This window comes from Echinops telfairi, unplaced genomic scaffold, assembly GCF_000313985.2.
Source record: "Echinops telfairi isolate 266 unplaced genomic scaffold, ASM31398v2 ScPeMD7_5;HRSCAF=22, whole genome shotgun sequence".
Taxonomy (NCBI): Eukaryota; Metazoa; Chordata; class Mammalia; order Afrosoricida; family Tenrecidae; genus Echinops; species Echinops telfairi.
Genome location: NW_022103901.1, coordinates 18527320 through 18533995, shown reverse-complemented (window position 1 = coordinate 18533995; position 6676 = coordinate 18527320). Strand labels below are relative to the sequence as shown.

The 6676-nt window shown below is 41.5% G+C and overlaps 1 pseudogene; it reads left to right on the top strand.

Moving 5' to 3' along the window:
* The window catches only part of LOC101649725, a 13608-nt pseudogene extending 7479 nt beyond the window's left edge, over positions 1-6129 (top strand).
* Positions 6130-6676: the final 547 nt, after the last annotated feature.

The following is a 6676-nucleotide window of genomic DNA, read 5'->3' as shown; positions in this document are numbered from 1 at the left end:
GAGGTCACACACAGTTCCATGTAATCGGTTCCCTCTTTCCTACCCATTCTCCCTTTACCCTCCCTGTTTTGCCACTCACACCACTGGTCTTCCATTCTTAAACACAACTTTCCCTTGTTGGATTTCTTGGCTGCTGTTTCCTGTGCATTGATTTTATATCCAGGCAAGATGAAATCCCTAACAATTTCACCATTTTCTCTACTTATCATGCTGTTGTCTATTGGTCCAGTTTTGAGGAATTTTGTTTGCTTAACATTGAGTTATAATTCATACAGAAGATTGCAGTCCTTGATCTTCATTAGTAAGTGCTTCATGTCTCCCTGCTTTCTGCAAACAAGGCTATGTCATTTCCATATCAAATGTTGTTACTAACCTGTGTTAGTTTGGGTTGACTAGAGAAACAAATCCAGAGACACTCCTATGTGTGTAAGAGAGAGCTTTACAACAAAGAGTAATTGTATATTGAGAAATACCCCAGCCCGGTCCAGATAGAGTCCATAATTCCAATACTAGTCCATAAGTCCAATACTAGACCAGAAATTGCTCTTTGAACTCATGCAGCCACACAATAATGCCCAGTGCAGGAAGATCACAGGACAGGGGGTGGAAAATCTTGTAGATCCAGTGGCGGTAGAAGGATCTCAGTGTTGGTGTGGGTCTCCACGTGGCTCCTCCAGCTCAGGGCTCGTGTGGCTTGTCAGCAGGAATGTCTCACAGGGAGATGAAGCAGAGAGAGAGTGGGGGCGGGGGGGAAGGACTGGCCTCCAGTGAGCTATTTGTCTCCTTTGCACCTCCAAATGAGGTCATCAAGCTACGACCTGTTTGACAGGCTAGACTCCACCCCTTCACAAGTTGACAGGAGCTTATGTAATGGCCACGTAACCCTCCTTCCGATCTTTAGGCCACATTCTTCTTCAAGTAGTTCAGCTTCTCCAATTACTCAGTGTCCAGGGCCAAGGAATACAGATAAAACCCTGATGCACAACTTTTCTTATTTTAAAACCACACAGTATTCTTTTGTTCTGTCTCAATGACTACCTTTCAGTTTGAAATTAACACAATTAGGTGTTTTGAAATTCCAGTTCTTCTCAATGTTACCCATATTTTGTTATGTCACACACAGTTGAATGCCTTTGCATAGTCAATGAAGCACAAGTGAACATCTGTTAGGTATTCTCTGCTTTCAGCCAAGATCCATCCATCTGACATCAGCTGGGATGGCCCTAGTTCTTATTCTAAATCTGTCTTGAATTTCTGTCAATTCCCTGTGAATGTTCTAATACAACAACTTTAAAAATAATCTACAGCAAAATTTTACCTACATGTGTTTTCGTGGCATTGTTCTACAATGTCCACATTCTACTGGGTCACCTTTCTTTGGAATGGGCACAAAAATGGAAGCCTTCTTGTCAGTTGGCCATGAAGTTTTCTTCATGATTTCTTGACAAAGAGTGAGTGCTTCCAGTGTGGCATCAGCTTGATGAAATATTTCAGTTGGAATGCTGGGGTCTTGTTTTTGACTAATGCTATGAGACAGCTTGGACTTCTTCCTTCAGTACTGTCAGATCTTGATCATATATTATATCTTGAAATTGTTGAAATGGTAGGCTAGGGTCCTGAGCCTTCTGCACCAGTGGCTTATTCCTTCAAGGCATTTGGTTATGTCTAATAAATTTTCATCAAATTTCTTTCTGGTTGCTCCACAATATCCATGGATACAATTTCAGCAATGGAAAACACTCGTGTACAAATAGCCTTTGTCAAAAGCACACACATACATATACATACAAATATATATGTATGTAATGTGACATATAGATCTTTGAGGCTATTCCAACTCTCCCTCTCAAGCCCTATTCAGCTTGCATGTCCCTCCAGCATCTACTCATTGATCACTATCATTGTAGGATTGTGTAGATGACAGTATGAACCTTTGCACCTGCTTGCATTACTTCCAGTGTGTTCTCCTAATCCCATCATTCCCCCACCCCCAAACTCGTTCTTATTGTATATTGCATCACATTCACTCAAGTTCTTATCAATTTGGACCTTCTGTAACTACATTACTCCCTCTTTTTTACTATTTTGTAGTACAATGCTATCTGTGCCAGGATCATATCTATAGCTACAAGGAAATCCAGTTAATACACCTGTTATTCAAATTCATGCATCAACCATTAAATCTGGTGATGAAGAAGTTTTAAAATTCTGCCACTTCTTCAGTTTTCAACTGACCAAACATATAATAAGGCTGCTATAAGAAGCAACATATGAAATAGCCCCGTCCATAGGGAAGTCACATTAATCATATTCAGAATCAAGCAAGTGACTTTCAGCCCCGGGACATCATGCTCGCTAAAGGAGAAAGGCAGAGACAGATGATCGACATCACATGGATTGACACAGTGGCTGCGACACTGGGTTCCAATGGGAGGGACAATTGTGAGGATGGTGCAGGACAAGTCAGGACTTCCTTCTGTTGTAGATAAGGTCCCCATGAGTTGGAACAGATTTGAGGGCACCTAACAACAAGTGACCCCCCAAAATAATCGCAGATTCCTAGAAATGTAGTGAGCGAAATAAATTTGAGAGGGCAGAATTGAACGGGCTACTGTAAGCAGGTGACTAAGGACAATCTCTCTTAGGAAGTTAGTCTGCAACTGGAACCTGAATGACCAGAAGGAACCAGCTGTGGAGATGAATGACAAGAAGTGTCCACCCTCTCCTAACGGCAAAGAGGAAAAGAAAATGCAAACGTCCTGAAAGAAGGCCCTGCTTGCTGTTTTCCCACAATAGGAGAATACCGCATGGATTCTGGGAGCTCAGGAGGAAGGGAAGGGATGAGCACTCAGTAGTGTGCACGAGACTGCTCCTGCAGGGCCTGTCCAGGGGGAGGGCGGGCATGACATGGAAATAATCTTTTTCTAAGACATGCTCTGGATCTATTTGCCCCATTTGATGTATGATCTCATTTCATCTCTTTGTATTTTACTGTGTTTCAAAGAAATGAAACAACTCACTCGCTGCCATTGAGTCAATGCTAACTCCCTGGCCCACAGTCAGCCCTCTACCGCCTCTCCCAATAGTTCCTTCAAATCTACCCACTCTCTAGGCGACCCAGGCGGTGAGGAGCATAGGGACAGCGCGTAGGAGCCACAGCCTAGAGACCAGCGAGCCACCATCTGACCCTGCGGGACTGGGGAGGAACTCCTGGGCTCCTGACCCCAGAGGGGCAGTGGAGGCAAAGGGGTGGGGCGTTCAGGGATCGACGCAGAGCGGAGACTGGGGAGCGGAGGGGGGAGCAGCCTCATGAAGCATTTTGGCAGTATAGTACCTTTCAGTATTGGAGGAATCCTTTACCACCTTTTGAGCTGGCAGACATTGAAGATCGTAATGAAGATACACGGACAGAAGCAACACTTCAGGGCGAGAAGGAAGTGGTTGGGATTGACATGGAGTCTTGACAAAAGTAGCAGCGGAAGAAATACCCTGCTGACTGTGAAGAGATCCTTCTGGGCTGAATTCATATACTCTTAAGGAAAAAAGTAGTTTTCCATAGTTGATAAGTTGCTCTTGATCCTGAAAAACAAGGAAAGGTCAATTTAAAGATAAATGTCTTCAGCTACTACTGAACCTGCTGATTGAGATTTGTCAAAGATACAGTGCAGTTAGGACGTATTTTAGGTATGGCTTCTTAAAAGAAAATTTAAAGATCTCCAACTTTATAAAAAGGAATTCTGGCAATGTTAGAATGGAGTGGAAATGCACAAATAATATTCCTTTTGTCTACACCACAAGGATTATTGGTGGACATGAAATGAAGATTGTTTTATAATAACTGTTATTAATAAATTTCTTCCTTAATAACAAAAAAAATCTACCCACTCTCATGGTACATTTTGACTCTGCACTTCCATTCCAACCTCAAAGTTAGATGTCTTCAATATACTTACTCAGTTATTTATACCAGAGGGTTAAATATGAGTTCAGAGTTCTGGTAAACAAACAAACAAACAAGCAAACAAAAGACACCAAAGTGGTACCGATGCCCTCTTCTACCTTTATATTGAAGTCCTTTATAATTATGACAGGAGTTGTAACAGGTCAATGGTGCCATTGAAAAGGATCTGTCTTATCTGCCCTTCACTTTTCTTTGTGCTAGGGAAGTATGGGTTCAGTGTATTTCCATCTCCTTTTTGATTTGGGGTTCTTTGCATTGTCCCCCCTTTCTGCTTAGTCTGGTCAGTGATGGAAAAGCTCAAGAATATCAGCCAAAACAAGGCAAGGAGCAGATTGTAGACCAGACCATCAATTACTTATACACTGCTTCGGGTTGAAACTGAAGAAAATTAACATAAGTGCATGAAAGCCCAAATTTCTATCAATTCTTGCTCTACAAGATATAGTCTAGAATTTCAATGCCACTGAGTCATTTCTGATTCATAGTGACCCTCTATCTAACCCATCTAAATTCAAAGACCATCTAAATCCAGGTCTGACCTATTGAACACTAAGGACAAAAAAGTAGATGAGTTGTGGGCTGACATCAGAAATATATAAAGAAAACAAAAGGTCCTTTAAAAGACAGGAAAGAAGGAAAAGACAAAATTAAATGTTAGAAAAAACTGAAATTTGCTCTTGGACATCGAGTCAATAAAATGGATGGAAGAAATGATGATGTAAGAACACCTGTAAAAAAACAAAAGACTGCTTGAAAACACAGTGCAAAGCACTAGAAAGAAACGCACAACGATCCGGAGTCAGAAAACAAGAAGGCAAGAGCAAACTCTGCATTTCTTTGTTGAAAACCGTTAGATTGGAACAGAATCCACATCTCATACAACCCAGCAGTAAAATCCTATCAGAAAGAATTGTACAATAATCACCACAACCAATTGTATTATCTTCTTTCTTTGTACTCATTGCTGTTAGTTCATTATTTCCCCTCAACCTTCCCTGCCATATCCCCATAAAACCATTAATACATTTGCTGTGCCTATAGATTTACCTATCCTGGATTTCATATATAGAAAGCCATACACACACAAAAAACCTTAATGCAACACAGTGAATTATTTAATAGGCCTTTTTTAGCCATAGCTCTGTTAACCCATCAAACTGCCTTTTTTTCCACATCAGTTCTGGATAAGTAAGTGGGAGAAAATATTATTATTGGCAGGCGATATAGAAGTCCACTGGCTCAAATATAAAGACTCACAGGTCAGATGATGGGCATGGTGCAAGAGCTACATCAACCAAGAAGCAAGAGAACTTTGACCAAATGTCCATATATATGAAAACAGACCATACATCTGATGAAACTCCTCTTTAGTTAATTGGTGGCTCCTAGCAGATCTCATCACAGAGGTGATTACATTCAGTGGTGGGATTAAAATAATTTAACAAGTGGTTTGCTGCCCTTGATTGTTTCATTATAAAAACTACCAAAAGGTAGCTTATTATTTCATACAGTTAATACTTAAACAAGAACAATTTCAAAAGGTATGCAAAACTAGATTATGTTGAATTGCCTCGGTCCTCAGCAGGTACCATCCAGCCCGCGCTCCTGAACTCCAGGTTTTTTGTGGAAGACCCATGATTTCTGAGGCTAGCCTTGTATTCCCTTACCCCTTCCCTGTCCACATCCCTTCCCCTGTCCCCTCCCAGGGGCCACTGCCACCCGCCTCCCAGGAAGGCTCCAAAGAGAATCCACAAGGAATTGAATGACCTGGCATGGGATCCCCCAGCACAGTGTTCAGCAGGTCCTGTGGGAGATGCTGTGTTCTCTTGGCAATTACAATAATGGGGCCTAACGACAGGCCCTATCAGGGTGGAGCATTTTTCTTGACAATTCATTTTCTGACAGATTATCCCTTTAAACCACCTAAGCTCGCATTACTACAAGAATTTACCATCCAAGTAGTAGCAGCAATGGAAGCATTTGTCTTAATATTCTATGGTCACCGTAGTCTCCTGAGCTACTTCAAAGTACTCGTGTCCATCTGTGCTCTGTTGTGTGATCCCAATCCAGATGATTCTTTAGTACCCGGGATTGCTTGGATTTACAAAATAGTCAGAGAAAAGGACAGCAGACTAGCTCGGGGATGGGCTCAGAAGTATGTGATGTAATTAAAGAAATCATTGGATACCTGCTATAAATAAAGATAGGGGAACTCTGAAAGAGAAAGTCCTTTTGATTTCCATTTGGCCGCTGTCTATGAGCCCATGCTTCATCTTCCCTTGTGCACATGTTTACCTGATGCAGCAGTGCTGTGTCTTGTCTGGACTTGAAACAACACTGTCTCCAAGCAGAGAAGTGTGTGTGTGACAAGCCAGTTCTCCAGGTATAACATAGGTGTGAGACTAAAAGCTCTCTTTACTGATTTATGTTTGCGTAAGGTCAAGGTGAGAGGTGATGGGTATGGTGTGTGCTTAGATGAGAAAAACAGCTCCATTAACCTTGAGGACAATGTTTTCAAGTGGAATTCTTTCAAATGCAAAACAGTTATGAAAAGCAAGGTTAGAAGAGTATAAAGCTGTTTCTGTATTAATTTTTTATCTGAACGACCTACTGATATCTTTGGGGGGAATTATGACCAGCCAGAGCAAACTCTATCCACACATCCTATATGTTGAGGTCTAAGTTTAACTGGTCACCATTAAATGGATTGGAGCT